The sequence below is a fragment of the Furipterus horrens genome, unplaced genomic scaffold (assembly GCF_987537825.1).
Source record: "Furipterus horrens unplaced genomic scaffold, mFurHor1.1.pri manual_scaffold_17, whole genome shotgun sequence".
Lineage (NCBI taxonomy): Eukaryota > Metazoa > Chordata > Mammalia > Chiroptera > Furipteridae > Furipterus > Furipterus horrens.
In genome coordinates, this window is record NW_028327187.1 from 91034123 (window position 1) to 91052392 (window position 18270).

General features: G+C 45.5%; 1 long non-coding RNA gene and 1 pseudogene across 1 annotated transcript; both read left to right on the forward strand.

Annotated features, from left to right (window-relative positions):
* Positions 1-1282: 1282 nt before the first annotated feature.
* On the forward strand, positions 1283-15696 carry LOC149991586 (uncharacterized). The gene is made up of 4 exons (XR_016508657.1): positions 1283-1409; positions 13828-13897; positions 14798-14870; positions 15558-15696. It is a non-coding gene; the product is annotated as an uncharacterized LOC149991586 (long non-coding RNA).
* LOC149991587 (homeobox protein NANOG-like) lies at positions 4610-5529 on the forward strand (annotated as a pseudogene).
* Positions 15697-18270: the final 2574 nt, after the last annotated feature.

Sequence of the window (18270 nt, forward strand, 5' to 3'; positions counted from 1 at the left end):
AGACGATGGTGTAGCTTCTTAAGAGTCTATCTGCACCGCCGAGAATGGCTGTGCAGTCCGACTCGGGAGTGACACGGTATCTGTCTCCTCCCGTGTTGCATCGACATCTTGTGATGACGCTGGAGTGTCCTCTCCAGTGAAGCTGAAGCTACAGAGCCTGGGCAGGGTGATATGGAGGGTCTGCTGTTGCCCATGCAGCAGACCCCCCCTCTCTTCGCAGCTGAAGGGTCCAAGGGAGAGACGGAGTCAATACAGCTTGGCTTCAGGTGCGCCGCAGGAGTTGCCGGTGTTGACTACAACGTCAAACCGCCTTAGGGACTCCGGCTCCGGATTTTCTGTCGGGGTTTACTCCCTTAGCCTTTCCCCTGAAGAGGTATGCCGCAAGGCAGCGGAGGTTTTTTGGAGTCAGAGTTTTCCTTCTCTGATGTGCCCTGACTGGAAGATCGAACCAGCGACACTTAGCTCGCAGGCCGACGCTCAATCCACTGAGTCAAACCAGCCAGGACTAGGGATGTAAAGTACAGTATAGGAAATGGAGCAGCCAAAGAACTTACATGTATGACCCATGGACATGAACAATGGTGGGGGGATTGCCTGAGGGAGTGGGAGCTCCTGGGTGGAGGAGGGCAAAGGGGGAAAAATCAGGACAACTGTAATAGCATAATCAATAACATTTAATTAAATAAATGTTATGTATGAACACTATGGCAACATAATACACATGATACATTGAAGGGAAACACAAAATACAAATTTTTCTTTAATTGCAACTATGCAAAAATTATGACTGCTTGAGGACAAGAAGGATATACCAGAAATGTCAATATCTAGTTTGTTACGGTAGTGGAATTAAGGACAATTTTATTTTTGTTTAAGGGAATATTTGCAATCTGATTTGTACAACAAATGCCTTTTACTTAAAAAAAATGTTGAGGTTCTCCAGCAGTAGAAACTGTGTCCTGTATTTCTTAGATATCTCTCCACAGTAAAGTAGTTACAGATTTCCTCTGAATCCTGCCCTGGTGTGATTATGGTGGTGAGATGATTAATGTTAAGGAGACACTTAAGAAGGACTGCCCCTTTCCGCCACCCCTCTCCAGGATGCCCGGGCACTGCTAACTGTTGCCCTTACAAATGTCATGCCAGCTTGGAAAACGTTACCTGCTTCCGAGTTCTGACTTAGCTTGCAGGGCTACTGAGACAGTCATCTGCTGCATGACTCATTCCCCCCCTTATTCACCCACGCCTTCATTTTTAGCACTTCACTTCCTGTTGGCTTCAGGACACAAAGAAGCACCCAGGACCTCTCCAAGCTGCCCTGGAACAAGTTGGCCTAGAGTACCTCTGGAGAGGAATGTGTCTATATGTTTGTGGATCTGTGTGTGTCTGCAGTGGACAGAATATGGAAGGTAAGGTAATTCAAATTGAGAGGGACAGGCTGGAGAAAGTCAAGAGATTCAATCAAAATAACAAATGTGTTCAGGAACTTAAATTAGCAAAGTTTAGGAGCTCTAGGCAGGGAGGGGATGGGGAAGGCTGTGGTCATGTAGCTATAGGCAGCTTTTTGCTGCAAGGAGGAAGTGGTGGAAAAACACCCTGTGAAGGTGGCACCACAGAGAATGAAGCCAGCCTTGACCTTGGCCCCACCTGCTGTGAGGACGGTTAGTAATTGGCCCAAGGGCTTTTCAGCTGCTGCGCTCACAGGCGGCAGCCCCTTACTGAATGCTGTGGATAGGAGAACTGAGTTGAGGGACCAGCAGCCAGCAAGAGACTCCTTTTAAGAATGTGGCTTGAAACCCTCCCTTAGTGCAGCTGGAACCCAGATCCCTGAACAGTCCCTGGGTTAATTAACACCCAGCACTTTCCTCTGATTCGCACAGCAGAGGTTGTATGGGAAAGGTAAGCAGAGTTCTCCTTGGACAGGTCATTTTTTTCTTTTTTTTAAAAAAGACTTTATTCATTTATTTTTAGAGAGACGGGAAGGGAGGGAGAAAGAGAGGGAGAGAAACATGAATGTGTGGTTGCCTTTCACAGGCCCCCAAGCGGGGACCTGGGCCACAATCCAAGCATGTGCCCTAACTGGGAATAGAACCAGCGACCCTTTGGTTTGCAGGCTGGCGCTCAATACACAGAGCCACACCAGCCAGGGCTCTTTTTCTTTTTCCTGAAGTATAACATGCTTATGGTAGAGTGCACAGATCTTCAATATACAGCTTGATGCATGTATATATGTATAGATAGGTGTAACTCATATGTGACCATTGTCCAGATCAAGATACAGAGCAATTCCAGCGCACACCTCAGAAGATTCCCTTGTGCCCCCTCCTGGTGAAAATCCCCATAAGCAATCACTATTCTAACCTCTAGCATTATAGATCAGTTTCGCCTGTCTATAAGGTTCTTATAAATGGGATCCAACAGCATTTACTCACTTGTGTCTGGCTTCTTTCATGTATATAACATTTGTTTGTGTTATTGTAACACAGAACCAGCTGAAACTGGTCCTAACAGGACCTGTAACCAAAGCTTACCAGTAACACTTGTGAACCCTTAACTTCTCCTCCCCATGGAACCACAAGACAGGGACATATCTGGAACCCGAATGTCAGAACCCTTTCAGGTGTGAAGGATCCATTGTCCAGGAAGATCCAGTGCTGAAAACCCTTAAAATCCTACCCTGAACCCTGATGGGGAGACAGATTTGAGCCTTGCCTCCTCTCTCTTTGCTGGTCGACCTTGCAGTAACAGCCTTTTTTTTTTGCCCTCAGAAGCCAGTATTGGCTTCTATGGGCACCTGGCAGCGAACCCTTGCTCAGTAACACTATTGAGGTTTCAGTAGTTTGTTCTTTTCTTTTTTATTGTAGCATAGTATTCCATTGTATGACTATCACAGTTTATCTTTCCTTGTACTGTGGATGGGGATGGGCAGTTTTGGCACATACGTTCACAATTCTTGGCGAATCCAGATGCGAAGTCTCCTTAGTCCCCCAGTGGCGTCTTCACCAGACAAGTTCCTTCCCTCAAAACCCCACCAGGCTTGCTGTCTGAGAACTGTCCACTAGATGAGGCAGTTGGTTCCTTGCCTGAGACACTGGCGCTCTAAGATTACAAATTGATGAATCTGATAGCCCAGAGACTGTGCAAATATGGCCTTCAGATACTTCCTCTGTGCCATGCCCCCCGCCCTCCCGCCCTCTGGCTCACGAGTACATTGTAACTTCGGCCAAGGCCAGCCTTGCTGTCCCCCACCCGAGTTTTTTCTGCAGCTAACTGCAGAGAGGCCCCCATCAAATATCAGACCTGTGACCAGCAATAACAAAAGCAGGAAAAGCCCCAGGGATGAGATTCTGAGCAGCTGACACTGGACTTTAACCTCCTCACCCTGCCATTGTGAGGACAGCCCGGATTGCCCTGTCCTTAGCCTCAGCCTGCAGCTTGAGGCCCTTTATGAAATCTGCCAGGGGAGCAGGGGCCCCAGACAAAGGCTGGGGTTCTGCTGAGCTTATTGAAAGGAGAAAGAGCCCATTGATATGCGTGGGAGTCCCTCTGCCACCCCCACCCTTCCTTCCTTCCTCCCTCCCTGAGTCTGAGAGGAGGTCAGCTCAGCACTGGGCAGGCTTTGGGCAGGGCTGGACCAACTCTGACCCCTCGCAGGATCTGCCTTCCTGGAGCACTGGATATGACCTGTGCTCCCCACCTCCTCACTCCCCTCAACTCTCACCCCCCACCACCACCACTACACACACATGTTGGCTAAGAGGGGACAAGTACAAGAGTCCTGGCACTTCATTCTCAACAAATGAAATTTTGTATCCCTGCCTTAGGCAGTGGGATCCATCTCTACCAGATCCCTCAGAGCCCTCTGCTACCATCCAGCTGCTGACATCCTTCAAAGAGCCCCCATTCAAGTCTGGACTTAGTTCGAGCCTTGAAATTGCTATCCCTTGATCTGGGAATGCCTTTCCACTTTTCTTTGCTTGTCTACCTCTCCCCATCATTCACATCTCAAGTCACATAGCACTGCCTCAAAGAAGCCTTCCCTGACCACCCCAGCTCAAGCAGTACTTCTGAAACATATAGCCCTGTTTATTTTCTTGATAGTGCTGATAGATTATCTACTTGTTTTTTTTAAGGTTTTATTTATTTATTTTTAGAGAAAGGGGAAGGGAAGTAGAAAGAGAGGGAGAGAAACATGGACTTGAGAGAGAAACATTGATCATTTGTTTCTCACACATCCTCCAACCAGGGACCTGGCCCACAACCCAAGCATGTGCCCTGACTGGGAGTGGAACCAGTGACCTTTTGGTTCACAGGCCGACATTCAACCTACTGAGCCACCCCAGCCAGGGCTTTACTTGTTTATTTATGGGTGATGCACTGCCTCTTGCATTTGGTATGTAAACTTGCCATGGACCGAATGTTTGTGCTCCTTCCCAAATTCATTTGTTTAAGCCTTACTCCTCAATGTGATGGTATGTGGAGGTAGGGCCTTAGGGAGGTGATTAGGTCATGAGGGTGGAGCCTTCATGATGGGATTAGTGCCCATATAAGAAGAGACTGGCACCTTTTCCTAGATTGGGCTGGTTGGTGTGTGTTACTGCAAAGCAACATGAGTGTGGATTCAGCTTCTCCCCAAAGCCTGCCCTGCCCCAAAGCATCTAATTCTAGGGAACCTTCACCAGTGCCTGAGATGTATGAGCCTGAAGAAAACTATGCATCCTTGCAAATGTCATCTGCTGAGACACTCCACACAGAGACTGTCTCTCCTCTTCCTTCCTCCATGGACCTGCTTATTCAGAACAGCCCTGATTCTTCCACTAATCCCAACATCATACTGCCCACTTCTGTACAGGGAATGAGGAAAAAGGCCAGGTCAAAAAACAGAAGGTCAGAACCGTCTTCTCACAGACCCAGCTCTGTGTACTCAATGAGAGATTTCAGAGACAGAAATATCTCAGCCTCCAGCAGATGCAAGAACTTTCCAACATCCTGAACCTTAGCTACAAACAGATTAAGACCTGTTTCCAGAACCAGAGAATGAAATGTAAGAGGTGGCAGAAATACAGCTGGCCAAAAAATAGCAACCGTGTAACTCAGACGAGCTCAGCAACTACAGAGTACTTGGGCCTCTCTTCTTATCATCACCAGGGATGTCTGGTGAATGCTTCTGGAAACCTTTCAATGTGTAGCAATCAGACCTGCAGTAACATATCTTGCAGCAGCCATTCCTGGAGCAGCCCATCTTGGAACTACCATTCCTGGAATAGTCAGACCTGGTGCCCCCAAGCCTGGAATAACCAGGCTTGGAACAATGAGGCGTGGAACAATCAGTTCTATAGTTATGGAGAGGAATCCCTGCAGCCCCAGATCCAGTTCCAGAAAACTCCCATCAGTGATTTAGAGGCCACCTTGGAAACTGCTGGAGAAAGCTATGAGGCAATACTGCAAACCCCTGAGTATTACAGTACCCAGCAAACCATGGATTTGTTCCAAGATTACTCCATGACTCCCAACTCCACAAACATATAGCCATGAACATTCAGTGTGATCACAGGTGTATTCAATCTCAATTTGGGCAGTAGTTGTATCCTAGGATTTTTTTTTCCGCCTAGGATTTTTCTGTGTATCTCTACCTTGATATGCTGCTTCTCATTATTCTTTTTATGCCCATTTGGAGGAGTAGGGCTGAGGCATGACGGATCTAATCAGAGATTTCTGTAGCCTTGCTGCTATAGACATATACAAGATGTCTGTGTCTATAGATAATTAGATATAATACTATTTTGGATTACTCTAGGATCTAGAATCTCAACCTCAAGAATAGAAAGTAAAAGTACAAAGACAGGTGATAAAAGATTATTCGTGTTTTTTGGGATTGGGAGGCTTGTTAAAAACCTCAATTCAGGTGAATGGTTAAATGATAATATGTTTCACTGATTTCCTCTGTCCCTTTTGCTGTTTTAGGAAAACCCCTAATTTGTTTACTACTCAAGTATTTATAAAAGATATTTTTTGTTTTGCTGTGTCATGATAATGCAAGTTTGGCTGGTAGGTTTGTTTATAAGTTTAAATACAAATAAATAAATCATCTATTTTCCCATTTAAAAAAAAAGAAAAGAAGAAGAGACTGGAACTCTCTTTCTCCCTTTGCCATGTGATGACACAGCAAGGAGACAACCATTTGCAAGCCAGAAAGAGGGCCCCCACTAGAAAATGATTGGCTGGACCCTTGATCTTGGACTTCCCAGGCTCCAGAACTAGGAGAAATAAATGTTGTTTAAGCCACCCAGTCAGTCAGTGGTATTTTGTTATAGCAACCCGAGTGGCCTATTACAGAACTCCATTAGGTCGTAGCCATCTTGCTCAGCAGTGTATCCCTTGGGCCTCCAATAGGACCTGGTGCAAGGTTAGATATCCCAGTTATCTATTGCTGTGTAACAAATTTCCCCTAAACTTTACAACTTAAAACAGTCATGATTTTTTTAAATCCTTTGAAGTTTCCTGTATGTTATGAATTCCAACAAGACAGAGCAAGAACTTCAGAATGTTTGGGCTCTCTGTTGGAAAGACTCAAAAGCAGTTGCTAGAATTGTCTGAAGGCCTGTGTACTCACCTGTCTGGAGGTTGATGCCGACTGTTGGCTGGGACTCCAGCTGGATTGTCAGTTAGAACACCTCACATGGTCCCTCCAGAAACTTATTTAGGCTGCCTTACAGCATGGCTGCTGAATTCCAAGTGTGCACATCTCAAGAAGGGTAAGCAAAAGTGGTGTCAACTTTTAAGACCTAGGCTCAGAAATAAAATGTCACCTCTGTGCAGTCATATACCCACCCAGATTCAAAGGGAGAGAATACAAATCCACCCCTTGATCAGAGAAGCCTCAACATCCTATTATAAGAGGATCATGTGGGTTGGGATATGTTACGGTGGCCATCTTTGCAAAACACAATCTACCATATTACTCAGTAAATACTTGTTGATTGAATGACTGCTTTGTGCTCTCAACTTCTTTCTCCACCTCTTTGCTTTGCAACTTACCCACTATATGACTTGGGAAACTTATTGTATCAGTAGGATCTCTAGAGAAATAGAACCAATAGGATATATACAGGGTGGGGCAAAAGTACGTTTACAGTTGTAAGTATGCAAAACAGGGTTTATTCTTATATTGTTATTTATTAATTATTGTATTATTTTCCATATGAACAACTGTAAACTACTTTTGTCCCACCCTGTATTTATATTTACATTGAGGTTTATTTTAAAGAATTGATACTATTGTGGGGCTGACAAGTCTGAAATCTGTAGAACAGGCTTCCAGGCTGGACAATCAGGCAGGATTTCTATGTTACAGTCTTGAGGCAGAATTCCTTCTTCTCTGCATACCTCAGTTTTGCTCTTAAGAACTTCAGCAAATTGGATGACACCCACCCACGTTATCAATGGTAATCTGGTTTCCTTAAAGTTAACTGGTTGTACAATAGATATTAATCACATCTACAAAATACCTTTATAGCAACATCTAGGGTAGGGTTTGGCCAAACAACTGGGCACCACCGTTTAGCCAAGTTGACACACAAAATTTAAGCATCCTGTTTACCTTCTCTGAACCAGCTTTTTTCTCTTTTGAAATGAAGATAAAAGTCCCTTACAAGGCTGCTGGGAGAAGAAAATGAGAACTGATATGTGGTAGGGAGCCTCCGTAATGACTCCCATAACCTCTGTCTCCTGGTATGCATGCCCTGGTATAATACCTTCCCCTTGAGTGTGCACAGGATATGTTGACTCACTTTTAACTAATCAAAATAGAATATAGCAGAAGTGATGGGAGTCACTTCTGAGATTAGGCGATAGAGAGCCTTGGTTTCCATCTTGCCCACCCTCTCTTGCTCAATCACTTTGAGTGAAGCCAGCTGCCATGTTGTTAGCTCCCTACAGGAAGACCCATTTGGTGAGGAACTGATGTTCCCATCCAACAGCCAACAAGGACTTGAGACTACCAACAGCCATGTGAGTGATCTTGGAAATGGATTCTCCCTCTGCTCCCAAGTAGAACCTGTGACTCTGGCCGACACCCTGACTATAGCCTCATGAGACCCTAAACAAGAAGTACCCAGTTAAACCACACCTAAATTCCTGACCTGCAGAAACTGTGAGGTTAAAAAAAAAAAAGTGTGTTGTTTTAAGCCTCTAAGTTTTGGGTAATTTATTATGCAGCAATAAATAACTCGTCGTCGGCAGCCATCCGTCTCGAGAGATGATGGTGTAGCTTCTTAAGAGTCTATCTGCACCGCCGAGAATGGCTGTGCAGTCCGACTCGGGAGTGACATGGTATCTGTCTCCTCCCGTGTTGAATTGACATCTTATGATGACGCTGAAGCTACAGAGCCTGGGCAGGGTAATATGGAGGGTCTGCTGTTGCCCATGCAGCAGACCCCCCCTCTCTTCGCAGCTGAAGGGTCCAAGGGAAAGACGGAGTCGATACAGCTTGGGTTCAGGTGCGCCGCAGGAGTTGCCGGTGTTGACTACAACGTCAAACCGCCTTAGGGACTCCGGCTCCGGATTTTCTGTCAGGGTTTACTCCCTTAGCCTTTCCCCTGAAGAGGTATGCCGCAAGGCAGCGGAGGTTTTTTGGAATCAGAGTTTTCCTTCTCTGATGTACCCTGACTGGAAGATCGAACCAGCGACACTTAGCTCGCAGGCCGACGCTCAATCCACTGAGCTAAACCAGCCAGGGGATAAATAACTAATATACTGTATAGGTGATAAATGCCTAGCACAGTCCCTGGCATGCAGTAGGTGCTCAATAAATGTGATTGGATTCTGATTCTAACTGAGCTATGGCTTTATGTGAAAGTTCTCCTAGAGGGATTTGCATTTTCACAGAAGATTCCATCTCAAAGACATGATTTTGTCATGAAATTTTCCAGCAAAGTGATGAAAGGGAAGGCACTTCTGAGAGCACCTGAGGTCATACTATACAGGTGACCATCAGTTTGATTCCAGGTAAGACAAAGAAGTAGTCCTTCTCTCCCTCTAAGTGAGGGAGTATTAGCTAAGGATGTTCCTGATTCAGGGGCTCTGGCAACTTCCTCAGGAAAAAAATCTGTATTGATGACAACAACAAATACCTATAGAGAGGGCACTAGAGATACAGTGGGAGCAAAAGCCCAGTGTCCCTGATCTAAGAGCATTTCCAGGTCAGTGAAGAGGCTATTAATAATTACACAAATGCAAATATAATTATAAGCTGACACTGGTACTATGCAAGAGGAGAATTTGTAAACTAGGAAACTGACCTAAACTATAGGGGTCAGGAGAATTTCTTGGGGGAAGAGACACACAAGCTAAAATAGGAGGACTAATGGGCATTAACTAGATGAAGAAGGAAGGGAAAAGCATTGCAGACAAAGGTAACAGCATGTGCAAATAGCCTGTGATGGAAGGTAACATGGCATATTTGATAACTGATAAAAGATTTGTATGTTGGAAGACAGACAGCAGAGGGAACATGGTAAAAGAGAAGCTGAGGTGGTTAGCAGGGGCCAGACCTTGCAGACCTTGTAGACCTTGGTCATAGGTAATGGTGAGGGTTTGAATCTTTATTTGGAAAACCATAGGAAGTCATTGGAGAGTTTAAGTGAGAGTGTGATGTAATCAGATTTGTGTGGTTAAATGGTCTCTTTGGGAACTATGGATAGAGTAGATTAGTGGGCCAGGAAGTCAGAGTTGGGTACCACAGTAGTCCAAGTGAATGGTGCTAGTAGCTTGTACTAGAGTGGATGCTGTGGAGGTAATAAGATAGGAAGCATAAGCTGATGCAGAACATCACCCACCTCCCAGTGAAGATGAAAACCCAAAAGCATGACCCAATGGACAGAACATAAAATGGATCTGAGTTCAAATTCTAGTTATGCTTCTTACCAGCTATGTGACCTCTAACAAGTGTCTAAACCTCTCTGTGTTGCAATGTCTTCCTATGTAAGTAAGCAAAAGAAGGCTTACCTTGCTGGGCTATTGTGCAGATTACATGAGTAATGCCTGGCACATGCCTGGTATAAAGTAGAACAGTGTGCTGAGGTACCCTGTGCCCTGTAAACCCTTCTAGATGAGTGATAAAATTCTGACCAAGTTAGCTTTTGCTACAACTAACATAATATATATTTGCTGCACTTTTGAGAATATTCAATTCTGCCATAGACTACAGGAAAAGAAGTGGAATGGATGAAATTTGTCATTGATAAGTAAGTTAGTAACCTGGGAGAAATGTTAGACAGATAAGGAAGAGCATATGGGTGAACATAGATAGAAAAAGATGGAAGGAACAAGAGATTCCTAATATTCATGAGGCACTAAATATACAAGAGACACAAAATATTCATGAGGCACTAAATATATTTAAGGCACCTGAGGCACTAAATATTCATAATAAACTAAATATACATGAGGCATACGAGGCACTCAATATTCAGCCACCCATTGGTAATACTCATCCTGGCCCTATGTGTCCTGTGCCCAAGAAATGCAAATAACCTCCATGGCTGCTCCTCAGGCTAATTGGAGAACTGCAGCCTGGCCTGCTGTCTCTGCCTTTCTCCGATAGAGCATGAGTGTGCCATTGGCCCCAGGCAACTTCTAGACTTCTGAGCACCTCAGACCTCAACTGTGGTCTCATAAACCACAGGACCAGAGGGTAAGGCTAATGGAGGGAGCAGAGAAGGAGACAGACAAAGCATTGCCTACCCCAGGATTCAGGTAACAGGGTCCTCTGTCAGCTCCTACTCCTAAGTGTGTGAACCTAGCCCACCTCTCTCTCCGTGTGTGTTTTCAGTTGCTTTACTGCACTGTGTGATCTGAGCTCTTTACCTTGGTTTGCGAGCCTTTCTTTCCTGTGATTTCTGGGGTAGCTTGCCTGGAAGTGTACTGGGAGGCCACTGTTGCATGGAGGTGAGTTCCCTCATAACAACTGAGTAACCACGGAATGTGAAACTCTCCTGGAGCCGTGTCAGGTGCAATATTGTTCTGAGCAGGTCAGGCATTGAGGTTAGAAGCATAGGAAACAGGTGTGGCGTGCATCAAGCCAACTCTCAGGAAGTCGTGATTGTCCGAAATGGGTGAGCACTTACTGACGCTAACGGTGCAGAGAGTTGAAGAGTGATAGTGTGGGCACCTGTACAGATGCTGAAAAACTGGAGTGAGTAATTACTTGTGCCCACTGTTGACTCATTGTCATATGAGATCTCTAATTTTTTCAAGTATGTTAACCAGAATTCCCAAACTGGGAAATGGACCCACAACACCAAGAGGTTAGAAACCACTGGGGCAAGTGCTAGGCTCCTGTGCAGTAACAAATGGCCTCTTAAATTCTCAGTGACTTAACGTAACAAAGATTTATTTCTCGTGCACATGCAATATGCACATTTGGGATTGACTGGGGGGGTTCTGCTTTATTTTGCCCTCACTCTAGGACACAATTTGATAGGTCGCTAATTTAGGATATTGCCATCTGTGGTGGCAAAGGGAAAGGAAGCTCACTTCCTGCTCACAACACATTGGCCACAACTGGTCACATGGACCAACCAGTGTAACTTCTCCATGTGTCTGGGAAGTGGAGGCCCAGAAACCTGTAGAGGACATCCTTAATTTGGCTTCCAAAGCACCTTCACCTGTAAGTATAAAAACTCAAGGACATAGGAGGCTGTGGGGATAAAGGGGTCTAGACTGGGCTGCAAGACCCAGACCCTCAAGACCACCTTCAGAAGACTCTCTGAGGTTCTCTGACACCAAAACATCCCCAGCAGACTTACTTCAATGTCCTCTGCCTCCACCAAAGCATTTATTCCAGGCACAGTCAACAGAAGCAGGGTTTCTGTCATCGGGAGAAGGCACATCAGAGTGACATGGGCAGTAGCTAGAAAGGAGGGCAGGGTCTGGAAAGAAAGGTGATGAATGGAAGGACATCAGCGCAGCCGTGTAAACTTGGCATGACCTTTCCAATTTAACTCAGTAATAGGTAAACACTTCAGGCTTTTTAAATAGCATTTACTTTAAGTAGCCCTATTAATTAGTATTAATTAGCAGCTCGTAGTTTCTGTTGCCTCTTAATTAGTGGTTTGCAAGTCAAGAAGTTTAGGTGGAGAGTTGGGTTAAGGTAAAGGAAAAAGGAGAGGTGGGCTTCTAGTTTTCTAGAATGAGCAATTAATTATAATTCACTTGAAAGCAGGGGCGCTCTCAAGGTTGAAAAGCTCCCCTGAGCTGTCACCCCTGGCTGGATTCACTCCCTATTATGCTTGACACAAACACACTCAGCTTTCTTTCACAAGTGCCTACTGTTGCTTTCTATCCAACTCTCCCTGAGCCCTGGACCAATGACACTTTCCAAACCCTTTCAGAGGCATCGCCCTCTCACCCCAGCCTGTCCCAGCATGTCCTCTTTCATCTACGGCCTTGCTAAAGAAACTTGCCAAGGCAGAAGTTGCCAGATCTTTGGGAGTATCCCAGGTTTCTGCCCCCTGGGGAGAGGAGGAATGCCAGCTTGTAGAGCTGACTTTAGTCAGATAGAAGGGGAGGGACTAGGATTCTAGAAGATGATCAAAACATTGGTCCCTGAGTTTTAGAATCACAGAGACTTGGGTCTGAGTTTCAGCTTCCCTGCCTGCTATCCGTCTGACTTCAGCTTCATTACCTAAAACCTCTATAAACCTGTTTTCTCACACTCTTAATAGGAGAAACTTTTTCATGTAGTTGTGAGTAAATAAAATCATGTATGCTAAGTGCTTAGCACTTTGCCTAGCATATAGGAAGTGCTCATTAAATGCCATCTATTATAAAAACAAATGTTAGAGTAAATCAGATACAAGTTAAGCCCTAATTAGGTCTTCAGCACAAACTTAAGTTTGAAGGTAGACCCTCAGCACCTGCCACCAGGAGATCTGTCTCCCCTTGGTACCTAGAATCCAGATGGCTTTGATAGATGGTATCTAGCTCCTCATGGGATCCTGGAACCAGCAAATAGTCTGTCACCAACACCTTAAATAACCCTATGGGTTCTGAAAAGAACTTGAAAACAGCCAACAGGCTTCTCCTGGTATGTCTCTCGACTTAGGTGGGTTTTCTGACCTCAGCTTGTTCTAGACCAAGATCCAGATTCCTACTCTCTTGTCACTCAACTGTGCATAGTCTCCATTCCCAAGATCAATTCCTGGTCCAGGATGTCTGCTCCTGCTCCAGCTCTAGCTTTCATGTCCATACTCCAGTCAGCAAAATGTAGAGAAGGGGTCAAAAGACACATGTCAGCTGTCTTTGCAGGAAGACTCCCAGAAATTTTTCACAAGACTCTTCCCCTTACATCTAAGTTTTGTCATGTGACCACACATGGCTGCAAGGCAGCATGGAGGATAAATGGTTGGTCTGAAAGAGAAGGAAAAATGAAGGAGATACACAGAGAAGTTGGAGGTGAGAGGTGTGTCTGCTTCCATTTGAAAAGTCTCATTTGGGGCACATGTTAACTAGAGTTGGTTTGTAACTTGCAGCCAAAACAACAACAATGATAATCTTTATCAAGATTGTTTCCCCAGTTCCATCCATGCTGTCGCGAAGGGTAGGAATTCTTACTTTCTGTTGTGTAGGGATTGACTGTGGGAGCAGGGGAGAGCAATGGGGAAAAAAATTGAGGCAACCATAATTGAACAATAAAATAAAATAAATGAAAAAAAAAAAAAAGGTTGTGTCCTGAACCCTGCAGTAATGGAATTGCCCACATCAATGTCTAAAAATCATGTGGCGGTAGTTACTTAAAATGTTGATTTTTCTGATCTTATCCCCTAGAAATCCCAATTCCTTGAGTCTGAAGTGGGGCCAGGACCTGCATTTTTAGCACACCTCCCATTTTGTTGTGGTAAGTCCAAGGACTACAGTTTAAGAATACTGGTTTACAGCCAGTTCATAGGTGTATCAGTTACTACTGCTTTGTAACAAACAGCCCCAAACTTACCAGGTTAAAACAACAACCATTTTATTTTGCTAACAGATTCTGTGGTTCAGGATTTTGGAAAGGTTTTAACAGGGGCAGCTTATCTCTGCTTCATAATGTCTGGGGCCTCAATTGGGAACACTCAAAGATTGGGGGTGTCTCAAAGGCTTGGGGCTGAAATCAGCTGGAAGTTCCTCCAGTCATCCATTTGGGGGTTGATGCTGGCTTTTGGCTGGGACCATAGCAGGTGCTATTGGCTTGAATACCTACACGTGGGCCCGTCCATGTGTCTTGGGCTTCCTCACAGCATTGTCACTGGGTTCTAAGAATGAGAGTCCCGAGACACAACCATGAGAAAACTTGGTGGCCTTCAATGACAAAGCATCATAAGTCAGATAGTGTCACTTCTGTTGTAGTCATAGGCCACCAGACTCAAGGGATATGGGACATAGGTCCTACTCTACCTTGCATTGTAGAAGAGCATATGGGAAGAACACGCACTCTTGTTGAAGCCCTCTTTGGAAAACATCATCTTCCACAAGGATGAAACCTGGGCATTTATAGATGGACCTTAGCAAATGCCAGGTGATTAGGCTTCTGGTTCCCACACTGCTGGAACCAACACCCCACCCCCATCCCCACCTGTTTTATGGGATGGCTTTTTTCATCAGCCAAGATTCTGCCTTTACCCCAGGTCCTAATCTAGAGACTAGAAGTCTGAGGCTAGTGGAATGGAGCCAACTTTTTGCATAGGCTCCACATCCTCCTCAGGCCTCTGGAGGGCACCTGTGCTGTTCTAGTCCTGAGGTCATGTTGGCCTTGCAGAATCCTGTGTGAGAACCTCAAGAGGGACCTGATCCAGACCTGGAGGAAAGCTCTGGCCAGGATTCTACATGAGGTGAGTCAAGAAATCCACTTAAGATTTTAAAAAATCATGTGTCAGATAGCTCTTTTGCCAGCTTAGAGTAATTGCCAAGATTTTTCTCCCAAAATTTCATGGAAGGTACAGAAAAATGCTTTTTTTCTTTTTAATATCAACTTTAACAGTTCCCTGGGATATGATTCTTCATAAAAGGTATGCACCCGTGAAACCATGGTACTGGATTCTTGGGCACTCTGTCCACTCTGGCTGAGAATAGGACCTCAGACATGCAGTATTTTGAAGACACAGACTGAGCTTCTGCTTGGCTGGTTTCCTAACCAGGTTTATACTGGCAGGCTTGGTAAAGCCCTGCTGAACTGAAGGATGGGCCCCTGTATTAGCCAAACTCACCCTGACCTACTGGATTCCATTCTTTCAGTTAAAATCAAGGAGTAACCTCAGACTAACCTCAGAGATTTGCATCTGACCCTCTCACCTTTCAGATGAGGGAACAGAAAGCAGAAAGCTAAAGTGACCTGTCTAAAGCCATGTGGTTGGCCAAACCTTAGGTCCTAGGGCTATTTAATTAAGGGGGCCTCAGAAAGGAGACACTTCTCCGATCTTGCTAACTAGTAAAATGCCTCGCTCATCCTTCCATTTTTCTAAGCACTCCATCTCTTCCCTATGTACACTACTCTCTGCATTTGTTGTTCCCATCAACAGATGGAATGGACATTTATTTGAGCTGATATGTACATTAAGCTCCCTCTGGAATGAACTTGCTGCTAGTGGCTGTCCTGGTTCAAGCTGTCATTCAAATATTCTGTGACTCTCAGATCTGGGCTTTCCCCCTAATAAACCCATCAATGACACTATCAGGAGCTCTTGGGTTTCTTTTTTTAATGTTGTCATTTTTTAAAAGTATCCAGTGTATTGCAGAGGGCAAGATTAGTCCATAGACGTGGTCCAGAGCAGTTTTAAACAAGTCTGCAGATTCTTCAACACTTTCCCAATCAAGAGATGGCATCTATGTCCTCTCCTCTTGAATCTGAGATAGCCTAGTAACTCACTTAAAACTGACAGAATGCAGTGGAAGTGGTAGTGAATGATTTCCCAGGCTGGGTCAGCCAGCGCTATGAAGCTTCGACCTAGGTCTTCCTCTGGATATCCTTGTTCTCTGGATGCCAACTCCAGGGACACTCTCAGAATCCAGCTGCAATACTGTGGGAGCCTAAGCCACATGGGAGGTGTCTTGTACGAAGCACACTGGTGGACAACCCCATCTGAGCCCAGCCTTCAAGTCATCTCAGCTCAAGTGTTAGCCATATTGATGGTGGAAGGAGCTTCCAAATGGTTGCAGCCCCCAGCCGTTTGTGTTACCCCAGCCTCCTGTCTGAGGCCCCAGTCTTCCTAAGGTGGAGATAAGCTGCTCCTGTCTGAATTCCTGATGCACAGGAGCCATGAATGTAACAAATGGTTGTTTTAAGCCATCATGCTTTGGAGTGGTTCGTTATTCAGCAACAGTGACTAGGACACCATCCAACAGGGCAAGGGAGCATCTTTGCAAAATAGCCAAACCTCCCAGGCTCAAAAACCCATTGGGCATATGGGCTCATCACCAGTGACCTCAGGTAGAAAATGAAAGTGGGGCTTACACTAAGTCCCAGGCAAATCTTCCCGAGGTCCTGTGAGAAAATGGAATGAGAACACTGGAGCTGGGTTGTGGGTTCACACCTGCTGTTCCCTCCACCGGGAATACCTCTCCCTAATCTTTTGTCTGTGCAACTGCTGCCCATCACCCAAGAGTTGCTTCAGTCATCACATTCCCTGGGAGGCTTTTCCTGACATCCCACCACTGTACACGCTCGCACACACTCATGCTCATGCGCGCAGAGGCTGAGAGACAAGTCCTTTATCTGGAATCCACACTGTGCTATACTTGTCCATATCCTGGCCTTCACCACAGAGCACTTCAATTGCCTTCCCAATTAGACTGGGAGTTTCTGGAGATTGGGACTATCTCTTGCCAGTTCTGGCACAGGGCTCAAAGCATGGTCCAAAGTCACTGAAGGTCTCTTTCTTCTTCCTTCTCCCCCTCCGCATCTCCCTTCTTCTTTGTCTCTTTCTCCCTGTCTCTGACACCCCAAACCTGCTCTACCCCTTGGTTCCTATTGCCAAGCAGAGGCTCTAAGCCCCATTCCCTGTCTTTTCGGGGCTCAGTTTAATTTATCTCGCTGGTGCAAATTCAGCTCAATGCTTGATTCTCCTGTTTTTGCTTGCACCACTTTGTGATTAACAAGCAATGATAGAACCCCCTTATAGAATCCTCTCCAGGAACCCAAAACTCAAGACCAGGCCCCAGGGTGGCATGCACTCCAGGCCTGCAAGCTCCAGGCCAGCCCCAGCAGCACCCCCACCTGCTCTCCTGGCCGCGGCAGTGGAAGATGGACAGGGTAAAAGGAGGCATGTGGGGTCTGATCTATCTAGAAAATGTCACTGGTCTTTCCCACACTGAGTCATGTCACAGAAGTTGTTGCCGACAGGGGTCAGGTGGCCTAACACTGAATTTGGAGGGCGGGGATCAGTGTGAATGGCGCATTGCACTGAGAAGGGGCCCACAAGGCCCACAGGGCTAATGAAGGTGGCCAGGCATTGTGAGAGGCCTGCAGAACACTCTGGGGGCCTGGTGGGGAGGCTGGGAGAGGTCTTAGCCTCAAGGGAAAGAATGCCCATGTCAGGGAAGGCAGGCATTAACTCTGAGCAGGCTGAGGGGCCCAGCATTAACTCCTCAAAGGCTGTTGAGCAGTCTGTGATTGACAGGTAGATTCTGTCAGTCAGAGAAGTCAGGGTGTGAGAGAGTGGACTACCAGCTGCAAAAGTAGATGGAGTTTGATGAGCTCTGGGGGCGGGGCTGGGATAGGGGGAGGCTGAGTCAGAGTCTCTGGAAGCTTGTGACTTCACGGGAGAGACCAGGATTTTTACTGGGGACCTTTCAGACCCCAGCACGGGTTCATCATAGGGTGTCTGTCTTGGCAAAAATGTCAAAAGAAAACTGACTTGTCAATGATATCTGTACCAGGTACTTGAGCTTGCCTTATTTATTTGATGAGGTGCTTAATCACAAATGCAGTGCATAGATGATGACATTGTGCGTGTTGGAGAGACTTTGCTATGGTGAAGGGGGGGGCGGTGGTGGTTTTATTGTACAAAGGATTCAGGACACGATAGGTGCTGAATAAATATTTGTTCATTTATGCATGTAGCACCAGTGCTCCTATATTTTTAAAATAAAATTCCAATGTTCTATTTTCTAAGTTTAAAGATTAATTTAAATTAGATGTTCACAGTCATTCTAGAAAATATTTGGAATATATAGATTAAAAGACAGAATTGTAGGGGGAAGCCCTTCCTCCCACTGAAAGTCAGTCATTGCCAG